This window comes from Rousettus aegyptiacus, unplaced genomic scaffold (genome assembly GCF_014176215.1).
Source record: "Rousettus aegyptiacus isolate mRouAeg1 unplaced genomic scaffold, mRouAeg1.p scaffold_m13_p_1, whole genome shotgun sequence".
NCBI lineage: Eukaryota > Metazoa > Chordata > Mammalia > Chiroptera > Pteropodidae > Rousettus > Rousettus aegyptiacus.
The window spans coordinates 23,513,451-23,532,055 of NW_023416284.1; positions in this window are offsets into that span (position 1 = coordinate 23,513,451).

The window sequence follows — 18,605 nt, forward strand, 5'->3', positions numbered from 1 at the left end:
GGGCAGTGCTTCAGTAATTACATCATTTCGTGGGAGCGAAACCCAATCGTGGTCCTTTAAGACAACGCTGCCTGATAGAAAACAGTACAAGCCACAAAGGTGAGCCTCATTATGAATTTAGTGTTCTAGTAACTACATTTTTAAAAGTAAAAAGGAGCAGGCAAAATCGATTTTATTATTTTACGTCACCCGCTATGTCCAGTGTGTTAGCATTTCAACGTATAATCAATATCGAGATCGTTAATGAGATAGTCCACATTCTGGTTTTCATACTGCATCTTCGGAATCGGATGTGTTTTACACTCATAGTGCATGTCAACGTGGACCTGCCGCATTTCAGGTGCCTGGTAACCGCCTGTGGCGGGCGGCCGCCAGGTCGGGCAGTGCGGTCTGGGGCTTCGAGGGTCCTGGAGCTTCTCTGACAACGAGCTCTGCCTCTGGTATTTGTCAGAGGCAGGACTCTGGCCCCTCCTTTGCAGACTGTTTTATGGGCTCCTCTAACTCCAACTGACTCCCAAATGCCGTGGTGCCCAGGACTCAGCCCAGCCCTCTGCCCAACTCCTCAGTCTAGGCGATGACATCCTGTCCCTTTAAATCATACCCGTGTGCCGGGGAAGCCCAGATCTGCGCCTCCAGGCCTGAACTCCAGCCCACGACAGCCCCTGGATGGCGAACGGGCCTCTCGAGGTGAACGTGTCTAATGTTTTCCCATCAGATCTATCTTGACTCCAGCTTTCCCCAGGTCAGAGGCTAATACCAGCCCCCACTCAAGGTCACAAAAAGGTCACCCGTGAGTCATTATGTCATTCCCACCCGCAAACGTCCAAGGACCATGTGGCCTCCTCTTCTAAAGTATATCTCTTCAGTTTGCTTCCACCGTGTCCACACAGGGCCTAGCCGCCATTTCCTTGTCAAACCAAGGAATGACAAAGCCAGGGATCAAGTGCAGACGAATGACCTAGGTTCCGAAGCTGGCGCTGTTCCTGCAGACGGCGGAGCTTTTATCATTGACGAGAAATAACACAATTGCCCTTTACCGGCGAGGTGCTCCGTGGAGACGTGTTCCACACAATTGCACATTCGTTGGACTCACCTCCACTGTCAGCGCGCACACTGCACCCTTGGGCACAGATACAGGGATGGCTCCGTTTATTCACTTGGTCTCACGCTTTCAGGCAGTTGTTCACTAACTCGCCCCATCCACTCATTCATTGATTTATCTGCTCATCCATTCATTCTGCAAGTCCTGCCAAGATATGCTTCACCCTCCAGGTTGTGGTATGGAAATTTAAGTTTCTAGGGAGGGAGACATGGGTCAAGTCCAAACTGAAGTATTCCAGCTATGCATTAGCATCTAATAGGGGTGGTGAGGAGGTCTGGCTGCAGGTGGTTAGATAGGAGGGCAGCTTACTTCAGAAGGGCCGGCACCAGGAGGGAGGCGGGAGAGGATGGTCAGCCCCAAGCCATGGTGCTATCAGGAAGGAGGCCCGAAGGTCTGGAAGGTCTGAGTACCCTCAGACTGTGGAATGGAGAGTGAGATGGTGGCAAACTCTTCGGGGGGTGCTCCGGAAGCAAGGGGGGCTGGTTGACCCACAGCCGCTTCGCTATCAGTCATAGAGTGATGGAGAGCTATGGTTAGCCCCTGGCCCTGATTGGTGGCACAGGGGCCCCTCATAACTGATTGGCCCCTCTTAGCCAGGGCCTAATGTAAGCGGCTAGAATGGGACTCGGATAGGATGGAATCTGGAAAGGCCACGTCTGTATCGACCTCAACATTCCATATAAAACATCCAAAAAAACAATGTTAACACATTAACCAGATGTGCGTCTGCACAAAGCCCACCATCTGTGGGTCTGGAAACATTTGTGTGGCCCATCAAACCTTTCCCTTCCCGCCCAGATGTTGGGTGTTGCAGAGACCCAGCCAGAGCTAGGGCGAGGGGGAGAAGAGGAACAGAAGGGCGAGGGGAGGGAGGCAGGAGATGTTTGCCAAATGATTAAAAAATTAAAGGGATTTTTATGCAGAGAAAATATTTAGCTTGGCATTGTCTTCTCAACCAAACGTTGGCTTCCAAAACACTGGGGCTGGCAGCAAACGTTTCCTAAATGGAAACAATTGTCGCCTTCCCAACAGCCATAGAAAATGCCTTTGTTTGGGCTAGTGGTGCCTGGGCCAAAAACAGCGTCTTCAGAAGCTGCCCCCAATTTCGGAGAGGCCACAGGAAGGGGGAGACTCGCCAGAAGTCCATTGTCCCTATAGCACCTGCTAGTCTCTCAGGTGATGATGTGTAGAATGGCTGCATCCCTCTGGGGTAGGGGGATGGTGAGAGGAGGCAGGTGAGGGGGTGGGGAGGGAGGGAAGGAAGGGTGAGGGGAGAGGCAGACAGTGCAGCTGTCTGAACACAAGTGCTCGAACACAGAGAGGATGGTGGAAGAGCTCAATGAAATCCTACAACAATGGTATCCTCAGGGTGGTGATGACCTCCAGCTACTTGTCCCTAAACCTGGCTCCACTTGGAGGAGCCTTTCCATAGTCACAATAGAGAACAGTCACTGCTTCAGGTATTTTGTCTTGTTGAATACTCATCTACAAAGAAAGTACTCCTACAATCCTCATTTCTACAGGAGGAAGAGAGGGCAAGCTTTTTGTCTAGATAACAGACTTTTTGAAACAGGATTGGAAACTGGAGGCCAAGTTGCTTACTCATTAGGCAAAGACCTAGGGACTCAGTCTCCGGGGCAGAGCCTGGAGGGGGACACTGGCGTCTTCCAGCCGTGCTGTGTGGAGCCTGGGGTCCCTGCTCTTGGAGATTCTCTGGCTTCCCTCTCCACGCCAGGGAAGATTTCATTGGAGGGTCCCATGGCTTTAAAAAAGAATGTTTGAAAAACCACTGGGCTGGACCAAACCTCCTGAAAGAGAAGGCAGGGAGGCCCCAGGGTATCCTTGGGGAATGAGGTGCTGTCTGCCCAGAAGCCCACCCTCTGCAGAGATCTCAGTCCCCTCCCTGAGGCTGACAAGCAGCTGCAGGGGAGGGTGGTGTCAGCATAAGCACTCTGACCAATTCTTACCACCTCTACCACCACCAGCCTGGTCCGGGTCATCCGCTGATTCCTGCCAGGGGGCCACTTTAGCCTCCTTACGTGTCTACCTTGCCTGGGCCCTTATGTCACTCCTCTGACTCTCCCCAGCTCGCCTCTTTTCGGGCACTGCCACCTCAGGACCTTTGCACTGGTCGTTACCTCTACCTGGAAGGCTCTTCCTCCCACCCATCCCTTTTCCCCACAGCTCACTCTCCGGCCTCCTTCAGACTGTCACACAGATGTCACCTTCTCACCCTCTAAATTCTATTTAAAACTCATCCTGATATCCCCTCTCCCCTCATAGTATGTATCGCCAGCTACACAGAACACAAGGTCTTTTTCATGTTTATTTTCTTATTGTCTGCAACCCTGCCTGCCCTCTTCCCACCAAGAAGACAAGTGCCACAAGGGTGTTTGCTCCTTCTATTCCCTACTATGTTCTCAGTGTCTAGGATGGTGCCTGGCATACAGCAGGACCTCAGCAGATATATTTGAGTGAATGAATGAACAGATGAAGAGCTGTTGATGTGGCCGGAGCAGGAGCTGGGGCAGGGGGCATTTTATGATGTCCGAGGCTGTGGACTTTTGACAGTAGGGTCTCCCACCCCGCTATGGGCAGAAAGGTGCAGCAAAGGGGTTCAGGAAGTAGCTAAGAGCATGAGGAAGGCAAGGATAAAAAGCAGACACAGGAACAGCCAGCCATCCTGCATCTGCTCTCTGTCTGCTGAATGTCCAGTTCTCCCTGCGCTGGGGTCTGAGGACGCAGCGGCAAATCCGGCAGCACTGGCCCCTCATCCTTCCTTCCACGGCCCCGCCTCCCCAGCTTCCCCTCCAGGCCGAGCTCAGAGAGGTGCCCAGAGGAAGTGCAAGGGCGATGGTAGGAGGAAAGGGACAGTAGAGAAGGGGCAGGGTGGGGCCTGGGGGCATCTTGAGGACACTGGCAGAGCTGAGCAAGGTCTTAAAATGTACCCCCCAGGGGCTTCCACCCTTTCCGTGCCCCTCAGCGCACAGAAACGTATTAGTCAGGAACTTTTGTTCATGACACGCTCTGTTTCATCATAACCCTCTTTTATTGATTTTTTTTAAAATTTATTTTTGGTTAAATAATGTAACAAACAACCGTGAATCTACTACTCAATGCACGAATTAGAACTTGCATCTACCTGTGCGCTTTCCCCTAATTCCACGGTCCTGCCCTCCCGCTTCTAATTACTACAATCAGTTTCTCATTTTCTTTCCCTTTCTTTTCCTCCCTCTTTCCCTCCCTCTTCCCCTCTCTCCATCTCCCCTTCTTTCTCTCTCTCCTCCCCTCGCTTGTCTCTGCTTCTCTCTCCCCTCTTCCTCTCCTTCCCCTTCCCTCCCTCCCTCCCTCCCTCCCTCCCTCCCTTCCTTCCTTCCTTCCTTCCTTCCTTCCTTCCTTCCTTCCTTCCTTTCTTCCTTCCTTTCTCCTTCCTTCCTTCCTTCCTTCCCTCCCGCACATAATGCATGCCTAAAGAATTATCCGTTTGCCTTTTTTTTTGATCGTTATAAACAAGGCATCGAATTGTATTTAGTCTTTAGAGACTTGCTTTTCACTCCATGTTATGTTCCCAGGATTTATCCAAGTTATTGTGTGTAGCTGCAGTTCATTCATTTTTCATTACCCTATATCATTCTGTAGTGTGAGTTTTACCACAATTTATTTAGCCATTCTTCCAGCATTGGACATTTGGGTTGTTTCCAGGTTTCAGTGTCTTTATGTTTACTGTTATGAACGCTGCTGCTCCAAGCCTTTGTGTATGTGTCTCCCAGGACACAAGTGCATATACCTAGGAGTGGAATTGCTGGGCCAGAGCTATCTGAATCGCTCAATTTTACAAGACAATGTAAAATTGTTTTCTAGGGTAGTTGTGCCAATTTGTTCTCCTAACGATGTTTGAAGCCGCATCAATCCCCGTCCTCTTCCACAGGTGGTTGTTAGGCTTCTTGATTTTTACCAATCGAATGGGCATAAATGGTAGCACATCATGGTCTTTCCCCAATTCTTCACACTTCCTCCCACCTTCACCATTCTGCCACCAGCCTAGGGGGTGGAGTATCTGAGTTCCTTTTTCTAAGTGCCAAACTCAGCCCTCAACCCTTGACTGGAAATGGACCCGGGGCCCCACAATCCTTGTGCGAGCTGCCTTAAAGACACTACACACACACACACACACACACACACACACACACACACACACACACACACTTCTGGCCCTATAAGGCCTTCCTTTCTCTCCTCTTCCCCTCTTCTCCTGTAGCCATATGTAGTCCCTCTTTCCTGGTCATCCACATACCCTCAATCTAAATAAATATTTTTATGAAAATGAGTCAAAGGCAACTATGAGAGCGAGAGAGAGCGAGAGCGAGAGAGAGAGGGAGAGAGAGAAAGCGCCCGCATCGTCTACAGGACATCTAAACAGCATCACTTGGAGAAAGATCCATTGCATTATGGTTTTTGGTTCCTGCCACATCTCTCCCCCCATGCCTGTACCCCCATCTGCTTGGCCTTCCTTGGACCCTTCTGTTCACTTACTCACCGAGTCCCTGACCCTGGCTTGACCAGGCCTGGCCCAGGAGGAATGGAGAACAGGAGTCAGGCCAGGGGCATGCTCTGTGGTACCTAACGTGCGTGCCCTGCATCTCAGCCAGCTCCTCTCAATGCTTCTATTGCTGCCCAGAAGCCGAACCCCTCCCTTCTGTCTGGCTCCTCCCTGGGCCCACCCCAAACACTCTGCAGCAGCACAGCTGGAAGCAGACAGCAGGTCTCCTCACCCCCTTTCTGGACACTGCGCCAGGCTCCCTAAACTCACGCAAGCCCTGCCTTTATTTTGCTGCCACTACCCAAGATGAGCCTTCGATCCCGCCCTGTCTTCTTATCCTCCCTCTCCCTTGTGTCCTCTCCTCCTGCCCAGTCTTCTCCTCTGGCATACATGTGGTCTCGCCCAGCTGGTCAGAGCTCAAAGGCCTCCATCACTGTCTGCAGAGGTAGCTGGCACCAGCCAGGGGGACGGGCACTTCTGCTGGGTTGGCACCGAAGTCTCATTAGTCAGGCTGCTACAGACATCTCCAAGTTCATTTCCTACTTCCACCTTTGGCTCCTTTCCCTGTCCCTGCCTCTCTGTCAAGTCAAGGATTCTTCCGTGAAACTCTCTTAATCAAGAGGAAATAAGAGCACTTGAACTCCGGACGCCAAGTTCACTACCCAAGTTCAGGTCTCTGCTCTTTGTGCGGACATTTAAATTCCAACCTAATTGCTCCCCTAAACTCTCTCGCAAATGCGAAGAATTGGCACCCAGCAGGTTCCCAGTAAATGTTTACCGAATGAATGAGTGAGCTGTTCTCTTTCTCTTTCCTGGGAACACGGTCCCTAAGGAGTTCGTCTTAAACGACTCCATATGCCAGGCCCACTCCCTGTGCCTTCCGCACTGCCTGCCCAGCATCAACTCCTCCAGCTGTCTCCCTCCGTTGCTCACGTTTTCTCACTCTTCTTTTTCTGAGAGTTACGTCCTGGCTCGCCCTGAGCTGCCCCCATCAGGGAGGCAGGATGGCTCAGTGGCTGTGGACTTTGTTGTCGGGAGCCGGACTACGTAAGGATCAGCACGTGTAACTCGAGTGGCACATCTGCATTCGCCATCCCTGGCAAGCCTTCCTCCTGCTCCATCACTCTGCCTCTAAACCACGAGTAACTGCTTGATCTGATTTAATAGATGCGCCGAATGGCCGAGTCGGGTGAACTCTGCTCTGCTTCCCCAGGGCCAGGTGTGATGGGTATGTTTGGAGCCTTCGGTTCCCTGTGTGGTCCCCGGGGCGGGAGCTAACAGCAGAGGGGCTATAATAGAGGTTCTTGCATGCAGAGCTACCTCAACGGAGTCTCGGCCCACTCTGGCCAGGGTATGGATTGGTCGGTCCCTGGCAGGCTGCTCGTCCCCTGTATCTGAAGTTTCTTGAAAGAGGTTCCCGCCTGTCTGCTGACAAGCCCCATCAGCTACAGACTCAGCTTGGCCAATCTCTCTAGGTCTTGGGGCAGCGCAGCACTCCTCCAAATCCTCTTCCAACCTGAGAACACATCCCAGCCCCACCACCCTCAGCAAGCTCCCCCGTACCTTCTCCCACCTCTCTCCCACTCCCCAGGTCACTGCACTTCTTCAGACCAGTGATTCCTGTTATCACCCTAACTGACCTCGGTTCTGCCTGGCTTCTCTCTTCTGGAACAGCTGGCTTCCTTCTCCTGGCATCGAGCACATCCCCTTTTCCTCGGTTTCCTCTAAGCACCACCAACACAAGGCGTTGCGTGTACCGGTTTTCCTGAAGTTTGGGAGGTGGGAACGGAGAGGAGTTACATGTTGGCCAGCATCAACTGAAAGTCGGCTCTTAAAAGTCTGAAAGCCTTCAGCCATTCCTTTAGGGAACCCAGCATCCCACTATATTGCTAGGTCCTTTCTCCCCAGCCTTATCACCTCTCCATTCCTGAGTCTTAGCTTTCCTCTCTCCTAGCTGCTCCTGAAACTCCAAATTCTTCCACTTAAGTTTTTTTTTTTTTTTTTTTTTTTTGAGAAATTCCCCTCCTTTCCCCTCTGTCTGGCTAATTCTGGCCCTGGCTTTCAATGGGGAGGACTGCAATGGACTTCTCTTTTTACTCCCCAAAGAACCTAGAGGCACTTTCCCAAACAATGGTAGGGTTTTTTTTTTTTTTTTTTTTTCTTGAGTAAAAACTCTGCATCCGGCTTTCAGAATAAGTTGTCATCTTTTTAAAAAATCTACACAACCTTCCATTTCTATGGTGCTTCCTCATCCAGCCAGCAGCTGACGAGCTCTTCTGGAACACCAGGGGAATGTGGCGATGGCCAGGTTATGGTCCCAGTTCCTCACGGGGTTCCAAATGAGGCAGGAGAGCGTGATGACACAGTTACAGGAAAAGGGGAGACGTTTCGCCAGGGGGCCCTGAGCGAGGAGCTGTGGGACCACAGAGGAGGAAACATCCACCCCTTGGGTCGATCAGGGCAGGTTCCCTGGGGGAGACCGTACCTCAGGTGGGTCTTAGAAGTTGGAAGAAAGGTGCTAAGGGAACAAGTCCGGGAGGGCATTCCAAGGAGAGAAAGAGCCTGGGCAAAGGGGTGGCAGCGAGAAAGAGCGGGGTGCATTGGCAGGACTTCAAGCTGTCCAGTGTGACTGAACTACCGTGCGGAAGGGCTTGCGGGGAAGAGAGAGGCCAGCAATGAGGTCAGGGAGGGCAGTAACAGGAGCGCTGCGGTCACAGAGGGGCCTTGAAGGACCAGCAAAGAAACTGGAGGTCCATTAGCCCATTTGTCTTCCAGACTTCCCACTGACGTGGGAGCCAAGGTATCAGATGACAAAACCCATTGAACAGATGACAAAACTTAGGCTCAGACAATTAACTGACTCTTTGTCCAGGCGGCTGACACTTATTTTGCACTGCTCCCAAATAGGCCTCATTTAATTTTGTTAAGGTTTATTTTAATTAATTAATTAATCTATTCGGCTAAATTGTTTTGGACCCTTGGCCACATGTCCCCAGAGAACAGGACCTCTAGACCCTCCCTGTTCACCCAGCAGTGGAGAGGAATGTCCAGACCTTCTCTAGCTGGGAAAAGAAAGGCCTCGGGCCTCGGGGAGCCTTAGCTGGCCTCGGTGGCCAGCGGGGCACTTGTCTAATCTCCAAAGAAAGGCAGAGAAAAATGGATTACGGAGCCAAACCCCCTCTGATACAGCCCGGGGAGAAGACGCTGCTGCGGGAAAAGGCTTAACAACGTCAAGGACTCTAAGACCCCAATCTCCCTTGGCTTGTCCTCACCCTCCAGAATCCTCTCAAAGCTGTGCGGAAATGGAGGAGGCCACGGATTACGCCCCCAAATGTTCTGAGAATTGAATGAGGGATTAACTACTTAATGGCCATTGACTCTAATGATCTGGGCTCATGAATCGCTGAGTTTTCTGACACTCTGGAGCATATGCTGTTTCCTGGCACGTATCATGTGTCCATGTGTGATGCCGCGTGCGGAGCGCGAGTGTGCGCAGACCTGTGCAGATGTGGTGCACACTCATCTTGTGTCTGCGTGCACACGGGAAAACGTGCACGTATTTGTGTGTATGTGCCAGTGCCCCTTGGTGCATTCTCCTGTGTTTATTTCTACCGAGGCAATCCTGATGTACGCGGCTCTGTGTACTCCCGCGTACTGCTCTGCGTGTTGACATATATGTGTGTCCGCATGTGCTCGTCCACCCAGGTACCTGCGTCTCGGACTTTGTGTGAGCGCTCTGTGCCCTTGTCCGTGTGAGAGTGCAGTATGTCTGCTTGGTGCACACTCTCATCTGTGTGTACATTTCTCTGTGCATATCCCATCTTTTGCTATTTTGAACGTAGGGAGCTCTCTCCTTCCTCGAGGCCTCCGCATGCGTGCCCTCAGGCCTGAAACACTTTCCCCTGCTATTTACCTCCTTATCCGACTTGAAGAACATATTCTCTGCTATGTTTTCTCACAGCGACCTGTTATTTATTTTCCTTTCGCACACGTATTTCCTTTTGTTATTGTATATTTATGTGTGTATTAACTTGTCTACTCTTTGTCTCCATGAATGTCCAGTACATAATAGGTTTTCAACAAGAACTGGCTGACGAATCTATGATCTCTGTGTGTGGGCGTACACGTGCACGCTTGCCATGTACCTCTGAGGAGGAGAGCATGTCTGTCTGCATGCCCACACTCATCTATGCCCGCAGGTCTGTGTGTAGGTGTATACAGTAGGTACCTGTACATGTGTGCATGTGTGTGACTGCGTGTATTAAAAACGGCAGGAGTTTCATTCTTCTGCTCATCCCCACCCCACTGGGGATCTCTCAGGCCCAGGAAGGACTCCAGGGAAGGAAAGCTGGGGTGCCCGGAATGGCCTAGGAATGGGACACTGTCCTGAAGGCAAACAGAGAGAACCCCCGAAGGGCTGTCCTGCACCCCTGGCAGCGGAGCCCTCCTTGGGAAGACTACGAGTCTGAGCAGACACCAGCTGCGGACCCCAGGAATGGACTGGGCATGTAAGCGAGGAGCCAATGCTGCTATTCTTTTCTCACAAATGCTCGTTCAGCAACTTTACTGAGACCCCCTCTGGACCATGCCCTGAGCTGGGTGCTGGTGTAGGCCTCAGAGAGATATTCCCAGGAGCCATGAGAGGACAAGCAACACTCAGTCCTCCCACATCTAGTTTATCTGCCCTCCCCACTCCTCACCAGAGTTCCAGGTCTGACCTGTCCACCACTGTGCCCTCAGCACCTGGAGGTACTTGATGAATATCACTTAAATAACTGAATTAGTAAAGGCATGGGCAGCCCCTCCCCCATATGTACAGAGAAAGAACAACTTCCATTTGTCTACGGCCTAAAGCTTGCAAAGAGCAGCACCATCCACTCCGCTGGGTGCTTCCTCCCCCATGTCAGGGCCCTCATGAGTCTCCTTCATCACTTACAAAAGTAGGAGGAGTGTAAAAAACAAAACTGGGTGTGGGAAACTCAGCTCATAGAACCACACAGTGCAGGAGTAGACTGCTGTAAAAGTAAACACAGTCAAAAAGCAGCATAGAGACTAAAGTCTGCTAATAAGACGTACTTGGGGAAAACAGCTAGCAGGGTTTAAAGAAACTGCTAACAGCCCAGCCTGAGTGCCAGCAGAACCCTTTCAGCTATAATGGCTACAGAAACCCCTGCCCAGACAGTGTCTGGACTAAGGAGGGTGCAATCACATCAGGAGCCTGCCCAGGTCAACCTGCCATTTGGAGACGTAGTTTCCTTCCCTGCAAAATGCAAATGAGGAGACCCACGTGCTGACTACGAAGATGAAATAACAAGAGACTGGCAGGTATTAAGTGCTCGGTCCACACCAATTTCTTTTTCCTTACAAACAGACTGCCACAAAATAGTTCCTGCTGTGTCTTCTCGTGGTTGGGCTTTAACAGACCCAACTTAATAACATTACCTAACAGTTATTGATTTATTGAGTATTTATTATTGAGTACTTAACAGTTATCGATTTATTGAGTGCCAGATGCTGGGCTGGGCACTTTACACATGACCTCATTTAATCGACAGAACTAATCTATTATTATTCCCATTTAATAGATGAGGAAGCTGAGTCTTGGAGAGGTTAAGTGGCCTTAGTTTAAGGTCACACAAGCTAGTGAATGAAAGAACCTGGTTTGGGGGACCTGTTCCAGAGGCTGACTTACTAGCGAATTTATCATTTTCTCTGAACCTCAAATTTTCATTCTGTAAAACAAAAGGTTTAGATTAGACCATGAGTTTTTAGAATTTTTTTAGCAGCTGAACCTTTTTATTCACCCCATGTGTAAAATAAATAAAAAGGAAGCTGCCTTGATTGATAAGGCAGAGCCTCTCTCCAACCTGTTTGCTGCCCTCCAAGGCAGCCCCTAAGGCACCTCTGGGACCTCAGGCGTCAGACACTGAAAGATGCTGGAATAGACGATCTATGAGCTAGACCCTGCTAGCTCAGATGTCCAGTCCCAGAGGGTGTGGAGATTAGGGACAGTGGCTCTAGAAGCAGGAAGAGAGGAGGTAAAACTACTTTACCTTCCACTCCCATTTGTAAAAGTGCAAATCAACTAAAAACACTAAGATAATGAGAAAAAACTAACCTGGAGAGTACTGCAAAGGCCACTGAGCAGAAAGAAGCTCCAGGCTGGGGGATTGGCCTGGGTGGGATGGGGGCAGGAAGCCCAGGTCCCGCCCCCCGAGTAGGAGGCTCAACAGCCTCTCTCAGGCGTGACTGGGAGCCCCTTGCCTGATTGGAGAGCCTTTGTTTGAAGTTCTGATTTAGGCAGCTTCTCACTGCAAACTATGCATTAAGTTGCCAGGGAAGATTCAAAATCATAAAATAATTGTAGTGGTGAAATTATTCACAAATCCATGCAGGCCCAGGGCTTCAGGAAAGAGGTCAGATTTACATTGAGCGCATGGTGACATAATTCAGGCTAAATAGATAAGCTTGTTCCATTCCTGACAGAAGCAATTTCCCATAGACTGCTAGGTAATGCCAGGCCAATTATATACCTGGCCCAGGCAAGGGAAGGCATGTCATCACAGGGGGCAGGTCATGCCTGAAGGGAAGGGTCTCCCCAATATCTGAGCAAGCACAGGAGGTGAGTGGCTGTGTCATCCTTGTTCTCAAGCCAGGAGGCCATGCGGGGGAGTAACTGGGGTGCCCAGGAGGGGACTGGGTTGGGTCTAACTCTGAAGACAGACATCGAATCACCTGAGCAGCTCATTAACTAAACCATACTGGGTCCATGGAGGAGGCAAAGGGATCCTTCAGATGACGAAATGGGCTTTGCCACTTTGAGTGAGCTGGCTGCATCCATTTGGACTGAATTAGGTGCCAGGTCTCAGGTAAGACATGATGGTTCTGTCGATATCTCTACCCCCCACCCTGTTCCAAGTCGTTGCTTGAATACTTTCCTCCTCCTTTTCTCCTTCTCCTTCTCCCTGTCTCTCTCCTCCTTCTCTTTCTCCTTCTTCATCTCCTCCTCCTTTTTTTTCAGCCAGTTAAAATTGCTTTCTTTATGTGGCACTTTACCAAGGAAGCAGGTGTTTTTTAAATATATTTTCCACAACGGTCTTTTCATTCTTATCAAATAATCTGGTCATGATAATAGCTAACATTTGTTGAATGCTGTGCTAAGAATTTTTTAAACATTATTTTATTTTAACCCTCTAAAGCAGTGATTCTTGAACTTGAGTGTGATTCAGAATCACCTGGAAGACTTTCTAAGCACAAGCTGCTATACCCCAGCCCCAGTATTTCTGACTCAGGAGGTTCTTGTGCAGCCTGAGAATGTGTCTTCCAACTGGTTTCCAGATGATGCTGATGCTGTTGATCTTGGGGACTAGTCTTTGAAAACACTGGTCTAAAAAAAGTAGGTATAATGAAGCTTGGGAGACAGTTCTGTGCTTGTTCTGCAGCCAGATTACCTGAGTTCAGATCCTGAATTCTTTCACTTCCTGCCTGTCTGACCTTGGGCAAGATGCTTAACCGCTCTGTGCCTCAGTTTCCCCATCTATAAAATGGGCATAATAACAGTAACTCTTTCATAGGGCTATTACTAAGAGCAAATCAATTAACACATGCGAAGCCTTAGAAGACTGCCTGGCGCATGGTAAACACTTGATAAACGTGAGCTGACACTATGATTGTCCGTGTTCATACAGGTCCTGATTGGAAGCTACAATTAGCTCCTGTGGTCTTAACCATGACACCGTCTGGTGAAGCTGGAGCTGGTGACCGATAGCAGGAGGCCTCAGCATGGGCAGCAGTCTCCAGAGGCAGCAGCATGGGAGTGAGCCAGGAGCTTCAGACTTGGGTTTTGACAGTGCTGCTGCTAGCTGTGTGCTGCTGGGAGAATCAGGTTTCCCCTCCGAGCCTGAGTTCTCTCATCTGGGAAAATGCAGGCCTGCTCTCAGGGAGCTGACGTTCTCAGAGGGTGGACTTTTTCACCCAGCGATGGAGCCGGATCATAAAGGATTCTAACTACTGAGGAAGTAGGGCTCGGGTCTAAACGCCAATGCACCTCGAACTCTTCCACAGGAGGACCTTGCTAGATGCAAGCTTCACTCAGAGCCAGGCAGTTTCTCTGAAATTCTGCATTCTAGTCTTAAACATGCACACATATTTTATATTCTACTCCTTAATATTGCCATGTTTGTTTGCATGTGAAGATAATAACATTTTTTTTTCTGAATCTTCTAATAAAACAGGCATCCGGGAGCCGTGTATCATGTTTGCCTGGGGCTTCAGATCTTCCTTGGTACGTGTCTGAACACATCTGCGGAGGGCTCAGGCGTAGGAGAAGAAGCAAATGCCGAGGGTGATTTCCTCAGCCCCAGATTCTTGGAAGGGTGGTGCCAGACCACAATCCAGGGTGCTGTCCCTTCCACCCAGGGGAGATGTCATCTGCCCCACGTCGACAGTGTTTCCTATTCATGAAGAGATTTTACATCAAGTGCTTTTCATTTAGAATTGGAAGCTTTAATATGTTTTATAGGAAGCCCTTTTATGTGCCAATAAAAAACGAGTGATTATAGCAGACGATGAAAAGCAGCTAGCACCTCGGAGTCGCGGTATGTTTAGAAAGTGCAGGAACATTTCCCCCGAGAATGACACGATAAGGTCCTTTCTTGTTCGTTATAGAATCAGGTGGAAAGGGGCTCTTGTTAAAGAAATGCAAAGCTTTATACAATCGCTGTACAGATCTCTGTGTGTGTGTGTGTGTGTGTGTGTGTGTGAGAGAGAGAGAGAGAGAGAGAGAGAGAGAGAGAGAGAGAGAGAGAGCAAGCAAACAACCATTTCTGGCTTTCCTAATTTAATACCTTCTTTTCTTCTTTGTAGAAGAGAAGATGGACATAAGCCAAGGGCAGGAGCGATGACCACCGGGGGCTATTAACTTGGTACTTTAATGACTAGTCCTTCTCCGCAGACTCCAAAATCCCCACCATTTCTAGAATCAACAAAAGCCAGAGTGAAGAGACGTTGAAAGGTCATACCCTCCCCTGTGAGTACAGTGGGAATCTCTCGTGTTTTTAAGGAGAAAAGGTGGAATCCTTGCACTTTCCCTAGGAAGCCATCATAGGGATCAATCCCCTTCTCCTGTTGTAAGAATGGGAGACCAGGGAGAATCCTAGGGTACGCTTGTGAGGCAGGGTCACAGTGCACACGGAGCTGCTATGGTTGGGCCCAAATGCCAAACCTGCTCAGGCAGCCAGGAGCCATGCGGGATTGAGGAGACCCCATGATGTTCTGAAAGTGTGCACCCCTCCTCCCAGTGCCTGGTTAGCCTGGCTTGGCACTTTTAGAAAGACCAGATGGACATTAGATTCCATGGGGTACATGCTGAAGTTTTAGCCCTAACTCTGCACTTTCAGGACCAGCACAGGTTAAAGCTCAGAACAGGCACTGGAGAGCGGGAAGTGGTGGGAAGGCCACAGGGAGCCTGCCTGGCTCTAACCTTGGCTTGGCTGCTCCCCACTGGATGACCTGAGGCCAGTGGTTCTTGACTGGGGGTGCTTTTGCCCCTCGGGAGACTTTGGCACAACAGAGGGGGTAGGATGCTATTGGCATCTAGTAGGTAGAGGCCCAGGATGCTGCTAAACATCCTGCGAAGCACAGGACAGTTCCCACAACGGAGAAGTATCAGCCCAAATGACAGTAGCCATGAGGTTAAGAAACCCTGCCTTAGGCAAATTCCTGAACATTTCCGTGCCTCAGTTTCCTCATCTCTGAAATGGAAATGGCTCCTCATAGGACCGTTGTGAGGATTAAGTGAACTAATGTATATAAAGTGCTTAGAACAGTGCCTGGCACAGAATAAACACTAAAAATGTGTGCTATTAGTGTTGTTATTGTCACCCAGGACAGTAGAAGGAGCCAGGGCTAAGGGAGGGAGCCCAGCAGAGTCTGTGCAAGAACAGAGGTCCAAGGACAGAAATGAGGGGAAGGGTCAAAGGCATGGTTGAATTGAGAGTTCAGAGCTAGAGTGGCAAGATGAAGAGGAAATGGGTTGAGAAAGAGGGGTTTTGAGCAGCTGCCTCAAACCCTGCTGGTATTTGAGGGTTCGCTCTATGTAGGGTAGACAGCCAGAGGGTAGGTGAGTGGGAGGGCAATGGCAATCCACTGCTGCAGTGGTTTGTGCTCACTCCCCTCCTTCACTGCCTGCCTCACCCCCACCCCGACTTGCTCCATGAGAGCTCCCGTGGGCACAGGATGGTCTTCAGCCTCCAGCACTGAGCAGAGAATAGGGACTCGAGGCAGCTCAAGCTCTGAGTTTCAGGGCGCATAAGAGTTGTGTTGGGTCTTGTAATGGTCTGAATTGTGCCCCCTCCCCCAAAAAATGTATATCTACTTGAAACCTTTGGATGTGACTTTATTGGAATAAGGGTCTTTGCATATACAATTTAGGGAAGAATCTCAAGATGAGATCATCATCCTAGATGATAGTGGGCCCTAAATTCAGCAACTATGTCTTTGTAAGAGGTAGAAAAGAAGACACAGAGATGCAGGGTCAGAGAAGAATTGAGAAATCGAGGCAGAGAATGGAGAGAGGCAGCTTCAAGCCAAGAACTACCAAGGATTGCTGGCAGCAACCAGAGACTGAGAGAAAGGCATGAACAGATTCTCCATCAGAGCCTCCAGAAAGAACCATCTTGCCGAAACCTTGATTTTGGAGTTCTAGCCTCCAGAACTGGGGGAGAATACATTTCTGTTGTTGTAAGCCACCAAGTTCATGGGCACTGGTTATGGCAGCCCTAGGAGGTGCTGAGCCCGAGGGAGGCACCTGATATAAGAAATTGGTCCCTCCTTCCCCCTGCTCCAGTCCCCAAGAATAAAAGTCTCTAGGCCAAGAGGTACCATCAGACCAGGCAGCTGGGCAGGGAGCTCAGAGGTTGGCTCTGGCCCAAGGTCACCTTTCGGGGCCTGGGACAAAGCTTTCAGCATCTTATCCTCGGATAACTTCCCATAACAGGGAGCTTTTCTTCTGCAAATCCCAGAACTCTCCACACTTGGCAAGATCCAAGTTTCTGGACCAGTTAACAAGGCCACTGGACGGTCAGGTTAAGGCAGCATAAACAACCAACTGTGTGGGAAGAAAAGAAGAAAAGAGAAAAAACAAAGTACAACCGAAGCTTTATTAATTGTCCAAGCTATTTAGCAGTAGGAGTTGAAAAGAAAGTAGTTAGCTGTTCAAGGAAGAAATGGAAAATTCTAGTCTTTCATTAATCTCGCTGCCCTCGGTGTCAAACACCCATTGTCAGGGTGGCCACAAAGGCTGCCACAGTTTGTAGCAGAAATGCTAAGGGCCAACCAAATGGGAATTCACAGGCCCGGGAGAGAACGGTTCAATATTGAAAGTGTTTTCTCTGCAGCCAGAGGTGCCCATTTCCAGTCCTTTTCAATTTGTACACTTTCCTCCAATGACTCCTTGAGGGTAATTACAGTTCTTTTCACAAATGAAGTATGGAAGATATGCGCGAGAGAGGCGAAGCTGTCAATAGTCCTGCAGGAATGCGTGGTCTGTCTCCCAGAGACACAGAAAGCATCGATCCCCCTTCCTGTGGGACTCGAAGCGTGAATGGAAGGCATTCCAGGAGGGAGGCTAGCGTAAAATCACCTTCACCTTCGAAGGGCCCTGCTAGCTGAGGAGAGGAGGTTCTGAGCCCAAATGGAGGTATCCGATATAAGAGATTGGTCCCTCCCTCCCCCTGCCTCAGTCCCCAAGCAGATACTGGAAGACCCAAGGGCTTGCACTTTTTATATTTTCCTTCTTTGGATGCATGATCCCAGGGCCCCTGCCACAGGCAGCATGGGAGCCCAGGAGCTTGCATTTCCACCAGTGACTTAGAGATTGCCAAAAGGTACCTGCTTGCAGACAGGTACACAGTACACGGCTGCAGGAAATTGTGGAGGCACTGCCGAGGAGGTGGGATCAAATAGACGTCCTCAGGCTGGACCAAGAGGCTGAGATCTACGAGATGAAGTGCCATAAGTATAAATGTGCGATTTTGCCTTTGGGTCCCAAACCCAATTTCTGACTTACAGCAACCCTCACTCCATAGCTCTTGGGCTGTGAGTTAAGTATGAGGTCAGCATGTCAGCTTTCTGCCATGGGTACCAACAACAGTACACATTTTTTGAATGCATTCTTCAGGCCAGGTACCATACTTAGTGCTTTATAGCAATGTCCCATTGGATCCTCACGTTGGCTTATAAAATATTATGATCCCTCGTCTGCAGATGAGGAAACTAATGCAAAGAGCAGTTCAGCAGCATTTCCAAGGACCACACATAGAGAGTGGAGGCAAGAGCCGAATTGCAGACAAATACAGACAAGCTGGCTACAAAGCACCATGGTTCAGTCTGTTCCAAGCTGCCCCACAAAACTAAACTTGGGGTGCTCCAACAGAAGTCTAGCACCTATCCCAAGGGCGATGACCTGTTCTACTCTGCTCAGACCACAGCCCGTTGGGATGGCACGCTCAGTTCTGACGCCATGCTTTCTGGAAGGACATCAACAGCTGAGGACATAAAGGGTAAAGCACGTGCAGCGCCCCCATCTGACTGTCCCTGCAGACCCTGGTCCTCGTCCTTCTCGAGACCTCTCTTCTCTGAACTCTCCACAGTGTCTCAGTCCATCAGCTCCTCCCCAGTGCCACGGCATCGCTTCCTCACCTGCACATCAGAGCTGCCACCACTGCCTTACTGATCCGCATCGTGCCAGCACTCTCAATCTCATTGTCCTTCCCCGCCCCCAATCCCATCCAGCAAAATGCCAAGCCTGGTTTAATCCAATGATGCTTTTCGTTTTTTTCAGGGACTTGGGTTTCTGTAGACTGGGAACACAACCAGATCACAGACTCCCCCTGGGCTGGGCACTCAGCTCTGCCAGCAATGACCTTCTACACTCAGCTTTGTCTACAGTCCCCTCACTGGATT